This window comes from Cicer arietinum, chromosome 2 (genome assembly GCF_000331145.2).
Source record: "Cicer arietinum cultivar CDC Frontier isolate Library 1 chromosome 2, Cicar.CDCFrontier_v2.0, whole genome shotgun sequence".
Taxonomy (NCBI): domain Eukaryota; kingdom Viridiplantae; phylum Streptophyta; class Magnoliopsida; order Fabales; family Fabaceae; genus Cicer; species Cicer arietinum.
Window position 1 is genome coordinate 30,782,195 of NC_021161.2, and position 19,686 is coordinate 30,801,880.

The window sequence follows — 19,686 nt, forward strand, 5'->3', positions numbered from 1 at the left end:
AAATTCTTGTCTTGATAAAAGTCTAAGTTTGCGGTTGCTCACGGGATAACAACTTTTTAAGTTTGGGGTGGTGATTCTCACAAAAAGAAAATTAAAAAAAAAGTAAAAAAAAAAGAAGAAAAAGAAAAAAGAAAGAAAAAGAAATTTTTTTTTTCAATTTGTGTACTTTGTTAAATAATATCTTCTTGGTTCTTTTGTCAATGTTTGAGAATCTCCATAATGAAAAGGTGAAGAAAAAAAAATGGTAGAATAAGGTGGAAATGTATGCCTAACTCCAAGTGGTAAAGCCTACTATCCTAAAATGTCCTACCCTTACCTAAGCCCCATTACAACCTGAAAGTCCTCCAAAAATGTATGTGTTTACTGCATTGTGATTGCTAATTAGAATTTTTTTCAAGCCTATGGTAGCGTGATGCATGTTCTAGAATTTGAGTGATATATTCATAACCCTTTCTAAACACTTGAGAGAAATTTTGGTGAGATTGTGTGAAGAGAGAGCTGAATTTGATGAATGAATGCCAAGGTTTACAAATCTTGTTGTCTCTTTTTTTTAAAAAAAAAAACCATAGAGCATGATGAATGTTTTGCAATAGCAAGAACTTTGAAAATTGAGTTTGATTTAATTTGAGAAATTGAATTTAAGTGTGCATTTAACTGGACCAAATCTGAAATTAATTGTTGCTTGGGGACAAGCAATAGATTAAGTTTAGGGTTGTGATGACTCTTCATCATATGCATATTTTCCCACTATTTTAGTCTTATTTATCCTCAATCATTAGTTAAATTAAGGATTTATTTGATATATTTTAGTGATTTTTGTTCTTTGAGTTAATAAAATGTTTTGTGTTCTTCGTAATTTTACATTGCGTTGTGTTTTGGTGCAGTGCTGAATTTTGGTGAGAAATCAACATGACATATGTAGAGTAATGCAGCCATATCTGGAGTTGTAGATGTCCAATTGGAGTCAAACCAAGTGCAAATGAAATATAGGATCCATAGCTACAGCATTCATGAAGACACCAGAACCTAATTCAGACTCAAAAGAGGAGAAACATGCAATATACGCCGGACAACAGATATTAAGCGCTTGGAGCGCGCCAGACGCGCGTTTTCAGCCATCCAACATTGCAGAGACGCGCCTGGGGCGCGTGACGCGCACCAGCAACCATAAAAATGCAATTTTATTTACTATTTTAGGGATCTTTTTCACTCTTGGAAAATTGGGAGACTTGTGCCCTAGCATAGAAACTCAAAGACGATCGTTTCTAACATCATTGGAGCAGTTTTATCAAGAATCATTCATGAATCCTTCTTGTAATTCTTCTCTAATCTCTATCTCTTTTATCTCTGTCATGAGTAACTAAACCCTATTTGTTAGGGATGAGTGTAACAAGATGAAACCCTTATTTTTATGATTTGATTTCTAGTTATATGAATGCGTTTATTGAATTATTTTTTTCATCTATGTGCTTAATGCTTTTTATTGCTTGATCAACATTAAAATGTTCTATGATTTGTATTTTGAAATGGAAGTGGACTTTACGAATGCTCGAGATGATAAATTCATGAATTTGTAGTCTAGACATAGGTGCAGGTCATGAAATCAATTAAATTAGTTGCAAAACAATAATTTACAAGAGAATTTCTATACGGTAATGCTTAATTCTAATCTTAAATCTACTAAGGAATTAGGGGTTACTTTGGAATTAAAGGTTCTGTCACTAAGACATTAGGGCAAGAATAATAAAGAGAATTCGGTAATAATTCAATAAAGGAACTCAATACTTAGGATCAAATTAGACACCAAGGTTGGGTTCGAAGTGAAACTCATCCCTGACATTCTTGTCAATTTATAAAGGATCAATTTTACTACTGTTGTCAATTTTAAATATTATTTCAATCAACTTGGAAACTTTTTGTTCAATTTTAGTAACTAAATATAATTCAATAGTAAAATGTAATCCTTGAGTTCGACACTCGGTACTACCGTTTTATTATTACTTGCAACGATTCAGTACACTTGCTGAAACGCTATCACCCTTTCACGATTTTCCTTACTTATATTTTAAATAAAAAAAATAACAATCGTGTAAAAATTTAAAATACGCTATGAGTATGAATAATAAAACACAAATGCTAATAAATTAATCACTTACTACAAACGCGGGGTCGGAACATTTTGATACAAATGCACTTCATTCTTCATTTGATATATAATGTTTATGTATTCTTGGAGCTTCTGCATTCATATTTCCCTCACTATCTTTTAGATAGAAATTTGAGAGGTGAGATCTAAAATCTCGGTGTATTTTACCGGCAACTCTCAAGACGTAATTCTTTCTCACCTCATCAAGAACAAAAGTAGTCTGCAAACGAAATAAAGATATAGTTTGAGTAAAATATTTCAATGGAAAAAATTATAAATGACAAAAGAGTGGATCAAAAAAGTTACCTATATATCATTCCACAATATATCTTTTGCATCCTTCAACGCCTTATCTCCCTAGTCATCGATTATAATGGGGATATTTTGACGAACAACAGCCCCTATGTAACTTACAAACATGGAGCTGTTGGGGCCGATTGGCTGACCACTCTCATTCCATCTAACCTAATAAACTCATATAGTAAGTACATACTTTCAAAAAAGATAAAAAATAAACAACAAATAGAGTATAGTATACCTCAAATTTTATCCCACTGCTCCTTGCTTTTATGACCTTTTGCATTATGGTTGCACCATGTTTGACTTCATTTTCGTAAGTCTTTGTGTTGACAACTTCCTCATTTTGACAATCCAAAGCCTTGTTAGAATCCATTTATCTACAACAAGTTCAACATGTAGTTCAGTATAACTTCAACAAGTTCAACATGCAGAGTAGTCTAAGTACGTATCAGTATAAGGTCAACATGCATTTTAGTGATAACAAAAAATTAAAAACATCAATACCTGAATAGTGAGACGAAATACGTAGATGAAATACGTAGGGTTCGTAGGAGAAATGCACAGAAATACGGTTCGCAGAAACTGAAGTATAGTTCGAAGAAATACGTAACGAGGGTTACGTATTTCAATGAAAAGAGATAGTTTGTAATGGTAGAGATGAATGGGGATGGAAATAAGGTTCGAAATGAGAGAGATGATCGTGGAAATATGGTTCGTAATGGAAGTGATGATAGGGTTCGCAAAGGAAGAAAAGTACGATGAAGAAGAGATGATAGTGAAGATTACGTAATGAAGAGGAAACTGAAGCGGTTTACTATTATATATAAAACCCTATTACAGCGCTTTTTTAGAATCCTTTTACAGCGCTTGTTGGAAAAGCGCTCTAAAGACCTAACCTTTTAAAGCGTTTGTTGTAAACGCGCTCTTAAAGACCTAAGCCTTTTACATCGCTTTTTCAAATAAGCGCTCTAAAAGGCCTCCTTATTTTATTTTTCAATGGATCTTTTACAGCGCTTGTAGAATAAGCGCTGTAAAAGACCTCTTTGTTTTCTTATGTTATATGACTTTGTTTTTTAAAGGCCTTTTACAGGGCTTTTTCAAATAAGCGCTCTAAAAGGCCTCCTTATTTTATTTTTCAATGGCTCTTTTACATCGCTTGTAGAATAAGCATTGTAAAAGACCACTTTGTTTTCTTATGTTATATGAATGTGTTTTTAAAGGCCTTTTACAACGCTTTTTCAAATAAGCGCTCTAAAAGGCCTCCTTATTTTATTTTTCAATGGCTCTTATACAACGCTTATTCTATAAGCATTGTAAAAGACTTCTTTGTTTTCTTATGTTTTATGACTGTTTTTTTAAAGGACCTTTTAACTTGATATAAAACAAAGCTTTGTGACCTCCTTAGTTTATATTCAGTTTAGTTCATATAAATTACCTATATTTGGATTTTTTTTCCAGTTCAGTTCATGTAAATGACTAGTTTATATTCAGTTCAGTTCATGTAAATTACTAGTTTATATTAAATTACATGAACTTAGTATAAAACACTAAGATCGAGCTAAATATAAGTAGAAAATCAAATACATGGCTGCTTATATAAAACAATTAAACATGTTCAAACAAATAAATTACATGAACTCAGTTCAAATTACATGGCTTATATAAAACAATTAAACATGTACATTAAGATGCCCTTCTTCTTTTCCTGGTGGGATTCGCATTTGTTTGTCCATTATTAACGATACGAAACGATGGATTAATCCAAATTCCCTCATCATGATCATTTATAAGATATAAACCATCATTAGTGGAATCAATTTCATGTGGTTGTGATGTTGCAAATAAAAGATCATTACCAACATCTTCATCATTATTGTTATCATCACTTATTTTATTGGTCGATAGGACAACACACCATTTATCATCAGCAGGATCAGTGACATAAAACACTTGTTGAGCTTGCGACGTTAAAATAAAAGGCTCGTCTTTGTATCTCACCCTATTAAAATCGACAAGCAAGAACCCTGACTCATCAATAAGAATGCCATTATTATTATTATCGGCCCACTTGCAACCAAATATGGAAACACGAAACATTGTGTAGTCTAACTCCCATATGCGCTCGATAACCCCAAACTATGATAGATTTGCATATATTGGGTTTTTGTCTTTTGCACTTGAGACATGCATGCTTCAGCTACAAGAGTGACTCCGCTATTTTGCATAGTGGTGGTATAAAACGTGTAGCCGTTAATAACATAACTAGTGTAAGAAAAGACATGTAAACTCAGACCATTTGCTAGCCACCTCAATCTCTGTGAAATTGATTTGGGGTCTATATCAAACTTTGACTTTATGTGATTATTTAACCATGTTATAAAACTTTGATTGTGCTCTCGAGTTATCCAATTTTGATTCCTATTCATGTTCAAACGAGATAACTGATCCATGTGTATTGTAACATACGGTTGAACCTCGTCATCATTGTGCAGAACATACCATTGTGCTTGCACCCATTCTGTCCTTGATATAGTCATTATTCTCCTTCCAATTATCCCTTCTCCGGATATTCTTCCCGAATGACGAGACATGGGAAGCCCTATGGATTCAACATTGGACAGAATGGGAGCAAGCACAATTAGAATAATGACAATCATGGGACAGATTTCAAAAAGAAAAGATTTATTATGTAACAATTTATTAGGTTTCGTTTCAAAAACATATTAATAAATACAGTTCCTGAGACAACGTATCCAATTTTTTTTGAAGGAGGAGCAGTAGATGGCCGCACAGTACGTAGAGGAAATGAGGCTTCCAAGAGTAGAGGTGATGAGGGTTCGTAAATTTGTTTTAAATTTGTTTTTATTTATTTAAAGTAATAGGTCCTTCAATTATGTGACCTTTTACAGCGCTTGTAACAAAAGCGCTCTAATAGATCATTTATTTATTTGAAAGCGCATGTCTTTTACAATGCTCGTAAAAAGAGCGCTGTAATAGGTCATTTAATTATTTGAAAGCGCAAGTCTTTTACAACGCTTGTCAAAAAAGTGTTGTAAAACATTATGTGAGGGCGCTTCATTTTACAGCGCTTGTGTAAAAGTGCTGTAAAAGCCTTGTAAACATTATGCGCAAATGCTATATGACCCTACAACAACGCTTTTTGCACAGCGCTTGTCGAAAAAGTCCTGTTATATGCTCCGTTATTTTTTAAATATATTTACAACAGCGCTTGTATTTAGTAAGCGCTGTAAAAGGTGCGCTATAAAATGTCATTTTTGGCGTAGTGTGGATAAATTTCTTAAAATAGAAGCTCAAGTTGCATAAAGTATTTTCTACATTTTGCAAACAAGTCCTAAATGAAAAAGGTATTTGTGTAACGACAATTCATAGTGATCGTAGTGAATAATTTGAAAAAAAGCCTCTTGAAACCTTATGTGAAGAGAAGGGTATTTGAAATAATTTATCCTACCCTGGAACACCACAAAAAATGATGTTGTTGAAAGTAAAAATAGATTTCTTCAAGAAATGGCTAGCACCATAATTCATGAAACAGATGTTGCAAAATACTTTTGGCTGAAGCAGTAAATCCTACATGCTATATTCAAAATAAAATCTACATTATACCTATTCTAAATAAAATAACATATGAACAGTGGAAAGCAAGAAAACCAAACATCTTTTTTTTTATTTTCATAAATTTGATTGTACATGAAAATTTGAAAATTGTATCTTTTTGGGATACTCTATACACTCTAAAGTATATATAGAGTATACAATTAAGAAACATTGATTGTTGAAGAATCATTAGATAGATTTGATGACAAAGTGCTTGACCCAAAAGTGTCAAAGCTAGTTAAAGACTTTGCAAATATTCAAATAAAATAGTAAAACCATCCTTTGGTGAAACAACTAGTGACACAAATGAATCTAGAAGAACTGACGATGAAACAATTCATGTTGCTGCCTCTAGTAGTAAACGTCAACCAAAACCGAAACAAGGATGGAACCACAAATCATTTCACCCAATCAGTATGATAATTGGAAATGTGGGATATCCAATAAAGACAAGATAATTATTTAAAGATCAATCTATTATAGGAACTCTCCTTTGAGATAAAATATGCTTCTATTAATGAAGCATTAACAAATGATGGATGGATTGTGGCTTTGCAAAAGGATCTTAAAGAATTAAAATGAAATGATGTGTGGGATCTTGTACCGAAACCAAAAGGAAAATAACCTATTGAAACTAAGTAATTTTTCAAAAACAAGTTGAATGAAAAAGGAGAAGTGGTAAGAAACAAAGCTAGACTTGTAGCTCAAGGTTACAATCAACAAGAAGGTATAGATTACACTGAAACTTTTACACTTATAGCAATGTTCGAAGCTATCATAATTTTACTTTATTTTGTTGTCAATAGTAATATTACGCTTTATCAAATGGGTGTAAAAAGGCCATTTCTAAATGGTTTATAAACGATGAAGTGTATGTCAAACAACCATATGGATTTGAATATTACGTGTTTGTTGAACATGTTTACAAATTTAAAAAGTCTATGTATGGTCTTAAACAACCTCCAAGAGTATGGTATGATAGACTAAGCAAATTTCTTTTAGAAAAATATATTACAAGAGGCTTTCACCATTTTATGTTTTGAACCCTAAATAGTTAAGGCCATTATCCGATAATTATCAAGAGAGTGCAATTCCATTAACAGAGTGATCAGCTGTCGCACACGGGTTAAATACAATTGATAAAATGTAAATAGAGGTAATAACTCGAGTCGTTTTGCAAGGACTTCTGATATAATAATATTAGCCAAATTGAAAGTTGAAATTCGAAAGGTTTTTTTTTTTTTATGTATTTGTTTTAATAGATGAGCAAAACGATTAATCCACTGATTCGAGTTTCAAACCTATCATAGATTCTATCAATGAGTTTAATTTCTAATTCATGATTCAATTCTTATTTGAGTATAGAATTGATCAAACAAGCATAATCAATCCTATGTGAATTTAGTTTCTTTGACTGGATTAAGCATCACAATCACCAAAATATTACAATTAACGATCAAGCGTCGCATAATTATAATTCAATTAAATTAGAAACCGAAACCAAATTTTGTCAAATGAATTTAATCGATTCTATTGAAATTCAATTTAAGCAATCAGAATATCAATATAATCAAATAAACATAAATAGAATCATGAAACAAAATTGACAGTGTAACCTGAATCTCAAGGTGTTGATGAAACTCGTGGATTAATCTAATAAAATTAGTCTTCCATGAAATTTAAATAAAAAGTGTTTATTTCTTGTATCAATCTGAATCTTAAAATTTCATCCTTAGAAAAGAAAGAAAACTCCAAATATATAGTACTCGGGATTTAGGGTTTAGAAAAACAAGTGGCTCGCTATTTAAAATTATTACAAAAGTCCAGATTACAAAATCTGCAATTTACGCCCAGTAAAGTTCGGCATTGGGTTTTTATTCCAACACAAAAGTTGTAGCTCCGAGTTTTAGCTTTCCAAAGTCTGCTTGTATGCGTCAATCCGATATCTAGAGCTCAAGTTATGGCCTACAGAGCGAGCAAGGGTCAAAATGCAAATAATAAAATTATACATTTCGACTCAAAGTTTAGAAACATAATAAAAAATTATTCTAAGCTATAAAGAACTTTTAAAATACCTAACTAAAAAATCAAAAAATATGTGCTCAAATGATATGATCACATAGCTTATTGATACTCATCATGACTATGTTTATTCTACTTAGCAACTATGAGTGAAGCTACATCAATTTCCAATGGAAGTACTGCATCCTGACCATCCTGACCATTTTTCTTGATTACGAGTACTATGTTAGACAACCACTTTATATATCTTATCATTCGGATAAAACCTTATTAGAGTAACCTTTCTATCTCAACTTTAATCTACGACATCAATTAAGCATTCAACCTTCTTGGATGTTTTTCGTGTGGCTTATCTCCATCTTTACTTTGTAGCCTATGTTTGAGTAATTATCTAGCTAAACCAGCCATCTAATGAGAACTCCATAAAAACAATCTTTATACTGCCTGATCTATTCTACCAAATGATTCCTTTCAATCTATATTTGTAATCCACTAACCGTAGTCATCCTAGGTTCCTCTAGAGTTTGTAGATTTATTGTGATTAATGAGTCTTGTGCTTCAAAGGTTGGCAATTTTCATTGAATAGGTGACTCGACTGCATGACCTTTAAGAACTTCAATCGAACCTTGTTCAAATTCTTGATGTTCCGGTTCATGTTCAGTTTGTTGTCCTGAAAACACGACGTCAAATACTTTGGCCTTAGCTTCCAGCATCTTTAGCCGATCTAAGATTTTTGTCATCTTATGAGTGTTAGAATCAAGTTGTCTTGAAGAAAAATGACCCTAAATTATTTGGATGATAATAAAATTATTTTATGTGGACAATTTATGTTTTAATATATGTGCTTAATTGAGAATACTAGCTTATAATAGTTTAAAGGCTATGTCTTGCATCCTCTAATAAACAAAGAAAGATAATCAACAAACTAAGGCAAATGCATTGTGACTCTGATCGACGCACTATCAACACATTGTTGGTGAATCTGACTAATGCAAACTCACTCTTATAATTTTGTAATCGATTATTTTGACAACCTAGTTGATCGTCTTATCAACACTTCAAGTCAATGCTCTAATAATAGTCAACTATCTCAAATCAGTTCTTTGAGCTCATAACTTTGAAGAAGTCAACTTCTCAACATCATCTGCTCATCGAAGTTAGACTTATCTTTTGATTGAAGAAATGCAATGACATCGTATGAAAACGTATATGGACATGTTTTAATTTCTGATTTTAGATCTATGATGTTTGATATAATTCATTCTAGGTGCAATTGTCAGAAACCCTAATTATCTTAAAATTTCTCTATATGAAGACTCATGATCTTCACTATACACATACAACAAATAAACCACAAAGAAAATTTTCAAAATATAAAAGCAATACGAGAAACACTATACATTCACTTTAGTGTTGAAAAATTACTTATATTCTCATAGCATATTTTGGAATACTTCCTTGAAGGAGTTATTAAGAAAAATTCTTAGTGGTTGTTATCTTAAGTTCCTTGGCTTTACTAAGCTAGAAAGTTGAAAAGATTTAAACACAATCAGTTTGAGGAGTAGGTGTTTATTGGACGTGTGAAAAATGTATTGATTAATGGATTAAATCCTTTAGATTGAAGGGGCATGATTTAGCTACATCGTTAGTAGTGAACTAGGATAAATAGTCTTGTCTTTCTTTTCTCTATCTCTTTATATTTTGTTTCTTTATCTTGTATATTTTAGAATATGTTCTTAAAGAAAAGTTTTATTTTAAAATAGTGCATAGTTAATCATTCGTTCTTGTGTTTTTACACTTCTCAATTAGTATCAAAGTTCAGCCTCAAAGCTGAGCACTTAATCAAGTTTGAGAAACGATCCTATTTTTATTGTTATAATGACTAACACTGGTAATAAAGATATAGGTGGTAATGTTAACATGCCTCCCTTGTTTGATGGAGAGAGATTCAATTATTGGAAGGACATGCTCAAAAGTTTTTGCATCTCACTTGTGAAGGTGTTGGAAAACACAAGAAAGGGGAGATGGGGGGTTTGAATTGTGTTTTTCTATTTATGAAAATTACTTCAGTTGCTTAACTAAAATTATGTTCTTTATCAAATCATTCAACTTACGATTATAAAACAAGTTTAGTGAAAATAAAGTTGAATCATAAAGAACTTAGATTAGAATAATAGAGAGTGAGATAGAGAGAGAACGAGAGAGGGAGAGAGAGATAGAGAGACAGAGAGACAGAGAGACAGAGAGAGGGCAAAAAGATTTCTATACTAGTTCATAGTAGACTATTCCTACGTTTAGTCTTCCCCTTACCAAGAGATTTTCCCTAGGTACAGTAGATGAATTAATCCCCTATTTCAACAATATCATACAAGTTTTATTTACTTTACCTGTTTAGGCTTAGAGTATTCTTCTCTAGCTTCTCCAAACTATCACCATTAGAAACCTTCTCAACTCTCTGGCAACCTGTCATTGAGGTTTATGAATATTGTTTTACCTTTTCAGGTACTTCTTATGGATAAAGGAGTTGTTGCCCTAATTAGGTTGATTTACATCAATTTCAATTTGTATCTAAATAGACACAAATGTATTTCTAGGATTCTAACCCTCATTGAGAGAATATTACATCTGAAATCCTAAATCAATTCAAGTGTATCAATTCTAATCCTTATGGATGAAGAAGTTGTTGCCCCAATTAGGTTATTGAATTCTATCAATTCTAATAACTCTCTATTGAGAGGTTTTTTCATTCATTCTTCTCTTTTAATGTGTTCTAGGCTTTTATATAATTTTTGAAGGTGAAAACATGAGAAGGAAGAGGGGTTGAATTGTGTTTGACTAAGTTGATAACTTTTTCAGTATTTGGTTAAATTGGTTCAAACTTGATGATTTACTTGGAGTAGAGGCAATAAAAAAATAAGGAGTGTAGGAATAAAGAGACAAAAATAATTTATCCTAGTTCACCACAAACATGGCTACATCCAATCCCTTCACTTGGAAGGATTTAATCCGCTAATTCAACAACTTGAATTACAAAGAACCTACTCCTCCAAGCCTTTTTTATCAAACAACCTTACAACCCAAGACTTTTGACGAATATACACACCTTGACTCTACCAGCCAAATCTTTTCCGTAGAATCTGACAACGCTAGATTGTTGAAGGCACACTAACACCGCTATCGGGTTTGAATACAAAGATTTGAAACTTGAGTAGTTGATTCTAATAAATGTTTCTGTCTTTTAAATATATGATTAATTTGGAATTTTGATCTTGAGTTCTTCCACTCTTCTTTAGTCTTGAGTATCTATTTATAGATAAAATTAAGGCTTCAATATATTCCTTATTTAATTATGAATTGTATCTTCATTCCTAGCTTTGTCAACAATGATCTTATTCAAAAATATTTATGAACAAGATGCTTTTTGATAATATATTCTTTAGCCAATTCTTTATTTTGAAGCCAATCTGAAAAGTTCTTCTAGATTGATTATGTTCCTATTTTGTTCATATTGAGTTTGTAAATTCTTCAGATTGATACTATTTGAATTTTGTTAAGATTGAATTTGTAAATTCTTGAGATTGATATTGTTCGTATTTTGAAAAGATTGTTTTCACAAATTCTTCATATGAAACTTCCTTCCTATTGCTTGCTTTGATCTGGACGGAAAGATAGTGTAGGATCGGTTATTGAACTTTCACAAGTAGAAATATGTCTATGTCCAATTCAGTATTTTGTCGTTTCGCAAAATCTGAATCATGTCTTTGCAAATGATAAATTAATCTTCTAGTGAGTGTTTCTTCTTGTAAATAATTCATATCTTTCTTGTTGATAAATGTTGCTAAAATATTCTTGTAAATAATAGATATCTTTTTGTGATAAATCTTGATCAAATCATCTTATAAAAAATTCAAATCTTTTGGTAGATAAATCATGATTAAATTTATTGTAAATAATTCATATCTTCTTGTAGATAAATCTTGATCAAAGCTTCTAGTAAATAATTCATATCTTGTTGTGTTAAATCTTGATCAAATCTTCTTATAAATAATTCATATCTTGTTGTAGATAAATCTTGATCAAGTCTTTTTGTAAATAATTCATACAATCTTGTACATAAATCTTGATCAAATCTTCTTGTAAATAATTCATGTCTTCTTCAAATCTTGACCATATCTTCTTCTATACTTGGTCAAAGGTTTTTTTTTCAATTATAAATATGAATAAAATCTTATTATAGATTGTCTTCAAAAACACGAATCTTCATTCATACTCTGTGAAGTTAAAATATATTGTTCACATAAAATAATTTTGTTAATATTAAAACTCTAAGTATAAAACAAAATTGGTTCCAACAATCTCCACCTTTTTATGAGGACAAAACAATATTTTTGATAACAACTTTTCTTTTAAATACTTTGATTCTCCCTTACTTAAGTATTTTTTGTTGTTGTCACATAATCAAACATTTTCTCCCCTTATCGACTTGGAAATTTTGCTTTGTCTCTTACTTGACCAAGAGATTACGTTGTCACCTAGAAATGTGCAATTTCCACTTATGATTTTTCGCTTAAGTTTATCTCCAACATAATCAGAATCACAATACCCAGTTAGTTTGTAATCAGAAGATTTCTTGTAGAACAAGGTAGCATTTGTAGTGCCTTTTACGTATCTTATGATTCTCTTAGGGTAAGCTTGATTTCCTAGGGTAAGCTTGAAATCTTGCACATACACATACACTAAACATGATGTCAGGTCTGGAAGTAGTATGGTAAAGTAAGGATCCTATCATTCCTCTATTAGTTTTCTAGTCAACTTTTTTGCTTGATTCATCTTTTCTAAGAGAACAAGTAGGATGCATTGGTAGAGCCATAAGTTTGCAATCAGTCATCTTAAACTTCTTGAAAAACTCTTTTATATATTTAGTTTGATGAATGTATATACCTTATTGACTTTTATGAATTTATATCCCTAAGACAAACTTAAGTTCTCTCATCACACTCATATGAAATTTAAGCTGCAATAATTTAGAAAATTCATGGTAAAGAGTGCCATTAGTAGATTCAATAATAATGTCATCAATATATATTTAAATAATAAGAATGTCATCTCCTATTGATTTTCTAAAAAGTATATTATCTACTTGTCATCTTTCAACGTTATTTTTAAGCAAAAAGTTACTAATTTATCATACCATGTCCTAGGTGCTTGTTTTAGATCATACAGAGATTTCCTAATTTTAAAAACATGATTTGGAAATTCATAACTTTCAAAACTAAGAGGTTATTTAACATAGACTTCTTCACTTATATAAGCATTTAGATAACCACTTTTAACATCCATTTGAAATCATGTAATGTTATTTTTTGCAGCAAAAGAAAGTAGAGTACAAATAGATTCTAACTTGGCCACTAGAGCAATGTCTTAGTGTAATTAATGCCCAATTGCTAATTGTAGCCTTGTGAGACAACATTGGCCTTGTTTCTAACCACTTAACCTTTTTCATTTAGCTTGTTTATGAAAGCCCACTTGGTTCCAATAATATTTTTCTTTGGTCTAGGTACTAGATCCAAAACATCATTCCTCTTAAATTCATTAAATTGTTCATGCATTACAAGAATCCATCCATCATCTGCTAATGCTTCATCAACTGAGGTAGGCTTAATTGATGAGAGTAGGCCAAACAAAGTGGTAACTTTTAGTGATGATCTAGTTCTCAAAAGATCAGTTGCACTTCTAAGGATTAGAGTTTCAGGATGAGATGACTTATACTTCCATCCAAATATTCCTAGTATTCTTGATTGTTTCTGAATTGATCAAAATTCTCTAGAGATTTGTCATATTCTTCTAATTTTTTAGGATCTTCTGGTTTGTTTGCATTTGCTTCCTCTTGTTCCTATAAACTTGCACTATCATCATATTGCTTTGACTTTTCAAGGTTAAGTAGTTTGTCATCAAATTTAACATATATGGATTTTTCCACAAATGAGTTTCCCAATTAAACACTCTTTAAGCCTTAAATCTTTCAGAGTATCCAATAAAAGTACACTTTTGAGATCCATAATCAAATTTACCAAGGTTATCTTTAGTGTTCAACATATAACAAGTACAACCAATTTGATTAAAGCTGTCTATGTTAGGATTTTTACCTTTCCATAATTCATATGGTGTTTTATTCAATATAGACCTAATTGAGACTCTATTTTGAATATAACATATAGTTTTAATTTCTTCATCCCAAAAGTGTTTTGCAACATTCATCTCATTTAATGTGGTTCTGGCCATTTCTTGGAGTGATCTATTCTTTCTTTCGACCATTCCATTTTGTCTGGGTGTTTTAGAAGAGGAGAAGTTGTGAGAGGTTCCATTCTAATCACAAAAACTTTCAAAGAACTTGATTTCGGGTTTCTATTCATGATCGCTTCTAATTGTTACAATCTTAATTCCCTTCTATATATTACTTGTTTGCAAAATGTGATAAACACTTTGTGGGGTTCATCCTTACTTCTTAAGAATTTTACCCATGTCAACCTAGTGTAATCATCTACTATAACAAAGCCATATTTCTTTCCATTTAGATAGGTTTTTTTCACTGACCCAAAAAGATCTATATGTATGAGCTCAAGGTGCTTTGATGTAAATATTGAGTTCTTATGGGTAAAGGAGTCCTTTGTTTGTTTTCCCTTTTGACAAGCTTCACACAAAATTTTAGCATTGTAAATAAGCTTAGGTAGACCTCTGACTAGTTGAATTTTGAAATTAATCTAAGGTTTGCATGACTTAATCTTTTGTACCAAATTATTTTCTCTTCATTTACTGACACAAGACACGTAACCTCTTGTTTCTCTATATTAAATAGATTTATTTTATAAATGTTGTTTGGCCTCTGACATGTAGAGAGTACAACTCCATCCTTTTGACTAGTTGCCTTGCATGCTGTTTGATTAAATACTATATCATAATTATTATCACTTAACTGACTAATACTTAATAATTTATGCTTAAGGGCTTTAACAAAGAAGACATCTTTAATGGAAGGGGAAATACCATTACACACTGTACCTTTACCAATGATCTGGTCTTTTTGCTTTCCTCCAAAGGTCACTGTGCCTCCTTTGCTCAATATTATTTCTTGGAAAATAGACTTTTCTCTCGTCATGTGTTGCGAACATCCATTATTCAAGTACCATGATTGATGTTTTAACTTGATTGATGAGGACATCTGCAACATAGACAATTTTGTTCTTAGGTCTCCAAATTTGGTTGGGTTCGGTGTTGTTAGTCTTGAAAGGTTTTTTTGTCTTTCCTTGTATTTAACGTGGGACCAGATAATTTTGAATGACCTTTCTTAAAGAAAATAATACACAACATATTAGAGGGAATAGGTTTAGGTTTAATTGCAATTTCTTCAATCCTAGACCTCTTTTTTCTTGATATCAGAGGGAATAGGTTTAGGTTTAACTGCAATTTCTTCAATCCATAAATCATAGAAGCATAATTGCTTCTTTCTATACCATTATCAAGAAAATCTTGAAATGCTTCTTCATACTTATCAGAGTTACATTTGGTATTTTCAATTGATGTTGAACTATGATTACTTTTCAGAGTTAGATTTTCAGCCTTAAGTTCAGCAATATCTATTTTCAAAGTTGCATTTTATGTTTTAACTTCAGCATTTGATTCTTTAAAACATTAATTTCTTCAGTTAGGTTTTCAGTTTTAAAGACAATTTGTGATTCTAGTTCAAGAAGTCATTTATAAAAATAGTTAAATCAGATCGTGTTAAGTAAGAAAATAACTCAATTTCTTCATCTGTTGATTCATTTCCAAAGTTAGAATATGTGTTGGATCTAGAGGCAGAGTTGGTATGAGCCATTAATGTCAAATCTGCTTGCTCTTCATCAACAAAGGATTCATCAAAATCATCCCATGTAGCTATCAAGCTCTTCTTCTTGGAATTGGAATCTTTCCTCTTTTGTTTCCCGTCAAAATTTGGACATTCTGACTTGATATGTCCAGGTCCATTGGAAGCATATGATACTTTTCTTATTATATTTATCATCGTTTACTCTACTAGACTACAAATGATATCTTTGGGAAAATTTATTCTTTTTGTTGTGCCATTTCTCCTATTTCGACGAGTCTTCATTATGATTCTCTGAATCATCATCCTCTGATTATGTTGTTGCGTTTAGAACTTTCTTTTGCTTGGATTTCAAAGCCAAGGTTGGTTGCTTCTTCTTGGGTTCATCCTCTACAAGTTCAATTTCATGTGATCTAATAAATGTTTCCAACTTAAGAGTATTCATATCATTTGCTTCCTGAATGACAGTGATGTTAGGTCTCCATTTGCTTGACATACTTATTAGCATCTTCTTCACATGATCATCATTAGTATCACTCTTCTCAAGTATCTTTAATGCCGAGATCACAATCTAGAATCAAGATAACATTTTTTTAATGTCTTCATTTTCTTCCATTTTAAACAACTCATACTTTTTTACTAGGAAATTAGCCTTTGCTTATTGAACTTGTTTACTCCCTTCATAGGTCAGAATCAGGATATCAAAAATAATCTTTTGTGTCCTTGTTAGTGCACTTGTCAAACTCCTTGAAAGTGATTGCATTTATCATGAATGTTATGGGCTTATGAAGCATCTTGTACATCTGCTTCGGATCGACATCGATCACTTTCCTTGGAATCTCAATACCATCTGTATTCTTTACTGCACTATAACCATCTTCCACCAAGACCCAAAGTACAGGTTCTGGTGAAATAAAAAAACTTCTCTACCTAGTCAAACATTAAGGTGAAAACACAAGAAGGGGGGTTGAGTTATGTTTGGCTAAGTTGATAACTTTTTCATTATTTGATTAAACTGATTCAAACTTGATTATTTACTTGAAGTAAAGGTAATAACAAAATAAGGAGTGCAGGAATAAAGAAACACAAGTAATTTAGCCTGGTTCACCACTAACTAGGCCACATCCAATCCATTCACTCGGAAGGATTTAATCCACTAATTCAATTACTTTTATTACAAAGCACTTGACCCTCCAAGCTAGTCTTCTAAAATAACATGATAACCCTAGACTATTTAGGAACACACACACCTTGACTCTACCAACAAAGTCTTCTCAACATAATCTGACAACCCCAGATTGTTGAAGGCACACTAACACCCTAATGAGGATTGAATACAAATGATTGAAACTTGAGTAGTTGCTTCTAAAAATCTGACTACAACAATGACTATTGTAACACCCCGTTTTTCAAAGCGAGGGTATATTTTTTTTTAAAAAGTAATTAACAACAAACAAAGAATTAAATCAGGAAATGCCTTTGGATAAATAATTGAGTCATTATAATTTACAAGCAGCGGAAAAGTTTCTCCAATTATAAATCCAAAACATTTACACAACAACAAATGGTACCTAGAAACCATTCAAATAAGATGTCAAACTGAAAATATTAGTATAAGTACAGTTTTCCAAACTAAAAATACTCCAATCCAAAAAGAAGGACACCTAGTCCCTATACATCATCCTAATCTGATCATCCTACCAAAAAGCTATACACCCTGAGTGATCTCCACGCGCCCCGTGAGATCCTCCTAACGTAACTGCAGTCAAGCGTTCCCATCTCCATTCCCGTCCGTAGGGTACGAATTGGTAGGACCGTCCTGACTCTCATCTGAGGGCAAAGCCCAGATTTCCACAATAATTGTAAAGGGTCACCAACCAAAAAATTAACAGTTAACACATAGCAATTAAGTGTTTAAATGCTCAAAATAACTTTTCAACTAAGCATGCACCTTAAAAGGATTTTCCATATGCTAAAAGTTCATATAATGCTTGCCAACTAACAATGAACTCAAAATGAAGTTCTCAAACCATCAAGTAATACATAACTGACCAAAGCATTGATAAATCAATTGAGCAATCGATTATCTAACTCAAAATAAGGACTTTTGCTGAGCCAATCGATTGCCAAATCGATTTGGTCAGTTCTGCTGAGTTTCTGCATGACCAAATCGATTTCTAAGTCGATTTTGTCAGTTCTGATGAGTCCCTGGGTTGCCAAATCGATTTCCAAATCGATTTCGGCAGTTTTGCTGAGTTCCTGCCTCTCTGCCAATCGATTTCCAAATCGATTTCTTAAAAGATTTTGAAAGATATATTTATACAATCGATTGGCAAATCGATTAGGTCAAAATGGTGAACTTCCTGCAACTCATCCAATCGATTGGGAAATCGATTTCCCTCATCATTTTTCAAAAAATTCATGAATTAACTCAAGTCATTCCTACTCAAGTCCACAACTTAACACTTAGCAATTCCTACGCGATTACCACGGAAATTGGGATCTCGATAACCATCATACTTACACACAACAATCAACACATAACACTTAGCATTTTCAACGCAATTACCACGGCAATTGGGATCTCGATAACCATCATACTTACACACAACAATCAACACATAACACTTAGCATTTTCAACGCAATTACCACAACGACTCAAATTCAAATCACTTAATCATAAAACTCAAATCAACCACGACTCGCGTGCCAAGCACCCTAATGCAATGCGTATATGCCAAAATGCATGGACTCGGAATTCCAAACCAAAACCCTCCTCGAAGGGCCGTAAATCATAATCGTACCGCCTATCGCAGGCCAAAGTACCAATTACCAAGGTGCCACCTATCACGGGTCTGCACGATTTACTAAAAAGCGTAAACCATAAACGTACTGCCTATCACGGGCCCGTATCGTTTACCGAGGTGCCACCTATCACGGGTCTGCACGGCTTACTAAAATAACGTAAATTGTAAATGTACCGCCTATCACAGGCCAAAGTACTATTTACCAAGGTGCCACCTATCACGGGTCTGCACAATTTACAAAAAAGCGAAAACCATAAACGTACTGCCTATCACGGGCCCGTACCGTTTATCGAGGTGCCACCTATCACGGGTCTGCACGGTTTTCAAAAACGTAAATCATAAATGTACCGCCTATCACAGGCCAAAGTACTATTTATCAAGGTGCCACCTATCACGGGTCTGCACGATTTACAAAAAGGATGAAAATGCATGAACATATACCGACTTCATTCACAACAGACGTTAAGCAAATGCAGATATTAAAAGATTCCCCATTTTTAATACCCATTTAACTTAAACGACTTTCACAACAAACATTAAGTAACCAAGACATTAAGAGATTCCCCATTCTTAACGCCCAGTTAACTTAAACGATTTTCAAAACAACATTAAATAAATAAGTCATTAAGAGATTCCCCATTCTTAATACTGATTTATCTTAATGATTTTCAAAACAAAACGTTAAGCAAACAGACATATCAAGAGATTCCCCATTCTTAATATACTTTTGACTTAAACGATTTTCACACAAAATATTCAGTAAACAAGACATTAAGAGATTCCCCATTCTTAATACTCATTTACTGAAACGATTTTCCAAAAACGATAGTTAAGTAACCGAGACATTAAGAGATTCCCCATTCTCAACGCCCAGTTAACTTATACATTTTCCTCAAATGCACATTGAGTAAACTGAGGTATTAAAAGATTTCCC